Below are 3,181 nucleotides of genomic sequence, written 5' to 3' on the forward strand. Positions count from 1 at the left end.
CCAGCTACACCATCTTCAACCATATCTCGTCTTCTTCAGTAAAAGACTCACTAGACTCAACAACTTGAGAACAAACCCCACCTTCTACCTTTTTTTCTATTCACAATCAACCCCTAATCCCGTTGCTCCCTTTTTGGCTCTTCATTAAAGAATGCAAATTATCTATATTTTATCATAAATTGAGCACAAAATTCATTCCAAATAAGCAAAATTCTTTTTCATCTGACTTGAAATTTTAACCACACATTTATAAATACAAACTCCAATGACCCTAATTACAATTTTGAATTAATTTCACAAGTTCACAAGACCCATTTATTATTGTTCAAGCTTATAAAAGGAGTTTTTTTAACTTTTCAATACTAACCATCACCCTTCATATGGACCCATACCTATAGTGCCTCTTTGAGCCCAGCTAACACAACAATGGTCTTACTTTTTTAGAATCTAAAAACTAAAGTTTTAGAAGTAATTTCTAAAAATACTCATCGGATTGAAAATCTTTTTAGGGGAAACAGGATTGTTGGTAGAACGAAGAGAGTAGGGGAAATTAGGCAACATTTAGAAGAAGAAAAAGAAAATAGTAGTGTAGTGGGTTGGAGATGAAGAAGAAGAAAGTTTGCTTTTTTGGGTGTGTGGGTGGTTATGGAAGAGATTATTTGAAAAGAACAAGATTTTATGTTTTCAAGAAATTATTTTTTAAAATTTTTTAACTTTTTAAATTTAAAATACTTTTACTTTCTTTAAAATGCGTGCATACACACATTTTTCAAACTCGACAATATTAATGCAACATAAACTCGGTCAATATTTAAAGGAATTTAAAATATTATGTTTATTGAGTTTAAGGGTTCAGTTTATAGAAGGGTAAGTAGGAGCGTCCAGAATACAAACACATACAAGTACATGGGTCTATTAGGTCATTTTTTCAAAAAAAGAAATAAGGTTGGGCATGAAGTAATTTTTCATACTGCGTAAAAAGATTATGTTAATGTATAACTAGTTACTGTTATTTTTGATTTGTGGATCTTTATAAATTTTGTTTACTTGAAAATTTGTAACTGCTGACATTTATTTATAAAAGAAACACCGAGATATTCAATTTATCAATATAGTATCTTAGGATATTTACAAATTATGGTTTTTATGATTTTTTAATTTGGTAATAATTTTTACAACTTATGGGTGGGGGTTTCATTTTTATGAAAGATATACAATTTTAAAAATTAATTGTATATTCAAATAAAACTTCAATTTCATATCATGATTTTATTTCATCTCGTAATTGGACCTAAATGTCTTTTGATGAAATTAATTCTCACTCTCCATTTTTCAATGGGAAAGTTTATAAAGGATCCAAAGGAAAATAAAGAAAAAAATGTGAGGTTACTAAATGAAACAAGGGGAAGAAAGAGATGGACTATCATCTCTTCGATGACATTTGATAAAGTTGGAATGATAAAGAGAAGATTAGCATGTTCCCCGTGCAAGGATAATATGCACAAATTAAAAAATGATCCAAATTTTTTCCCATCTTATTAAATAAGATAAATAGTAGGTCAACGTCCATTACTATGTGGTATATTATGTGACATTATTTTATGTTGAAGGAAATTATTTAATTTCACATCTTTTATTTTATCACAAAATATACGAAAAACTAGCAAAGTATTTCGTACTTCGCGTGGTTATAAACAATATTAACGATTTTTTATAAATTTATTAAAGATAGAATAAAGGAAAATATTTATGAATATGCATATAATAATCAATTATTACATATATTGTTAATTTATAAATATTTTTAATGAAAAAGTACCAAAACAACTCTCGAACAATCGAGTCAAATTACGTTCCCATGACAATTTTCTATTTATAGTATTTTCTTGTTCTATTGTCAGTACATCATCAAGAATATTCTCAAGAATTGCGATTCATGCCGAGTTTCATCAAAACTTTACGCATGAATTCGATCCAAGGAGTTTGTATACGTGTCACCAAATTGCTATTTATGAGAATTGGTGGGTGCTTGAAATGAACGCATGACGCTCGATAATATGCTAAAGTGAAAGTATAAGGAATGAAAGGAGAAAATGGGTTATGGATGTAAAATGACTATTCTTTAAATGCAAGCCTCATAACTAAGAAGATTCTTAATTCATTAACCATATTTTTATGATTATTAGCTTAGTCTATAAATAGGGAAGAATAGCACATTTAGGAAGTTTTTTTGGATGGTATTGAACTTGTATTCTCTTTAGAGAGTGTGTGAGCTTTGTAAAGCTTGTGTTGAATTCTATTTAGAAAAAAAGGTTGCAAGGTGATTTCAATCCTGATTGGTCTTGTTCATAATTTAGGTGCTCTCTTTAGATTAATCAAAAAGGTCTTAGAATTTACTACACCCTTTATTTTTTTTTGTTTTTCTTGTTTTTCTAGGATCCTATATTTTTTTTTCATAGTTAAGGTTTGTTCCTGGTTCTAGTTTCAATATTGCATCAAAATAAAAGATAGGAGATTAGATACAAGCAAGAAAATAAAAAAACATTATAATTGACACCTTTGTGTAACTCCCAATTTAAACAAGCTTCAACATTAGTCAAGCCAATTTGTGAATCAATCAAAGGTGATAAATACAAGTGATGGTAATGAAATTTTATTACTAATCTTGTTTGCTAATTTTATAGGTACATGGAGATATAAGAAAATATAATATTTCAAGGAAAGTATGACCTAATGAGGCAAGTCCTTGAAATTAAATAGATATTTGTGGGTCTTTGAGATTCTCTCTAATCCTTGATGACCGATGCTATACAAGCTGCATCAATCCTCTTACGGTAGAATATTTGAGGATACCTTACATGTTGAAGTGAGACTCGTATCTTATCATAGAAGAAAATGGATTACCGAGAGTGTGAAGGTCTTCTTTACACATAGTGAATACTATAAAGAGATTTGGTGTGATGTACTTCCCATGACAAAAGGTAAAGCTCCTTTTCCCACCTATTTGTCCCTACCAAGGACCTTTGGACCCTTATTCCAACTTGCTGCATGAATATAAGAGAAAAAATTTTGACGAGTACGGTAGTGAAATATTGTAACTCAAGCATGAAAAAAGGAGAGGATGTGTGGAGTGAAGTGAGAGGGTTGCCACAAAACCAATCTAAGTTTCTTGTTTGTCCTT

General features: G+C 29.9%; 1 non-coding gene across 1 annotated transcript; it reads left to right on the forward strand.

Moving 5' to 3' along the window:
* Positions 1-1,422: 1,422 nt before the first annotated feature.
* On the forward strand, positions 1,423-1,528 carry LOC124889168. The gene has a single exon (XR_007047780.1). It is a non-coding gene; the product is annotated as a U6 spliceosomal RNA (small nuclear RNA).
* The last annotated feature ends 1,653 nt before the right edge of the window (positions 1,529-3,181 follow it).

Source organism: Capsicum annuum, chromosome 11, assembly GCF_002878395.1.
Source record: "Capsicum annuum cultivar UCD-10X-F1 chromosome 11, UCD10Xv1.1, whole genome shotgun sequence".
Taxonomy (NCBI): Eukaryota; Viridiplantae; Streptophyta; class Magnoliopsida; order Solanales; family Solanaceae; genus Capsicum; species Capsicum annuum.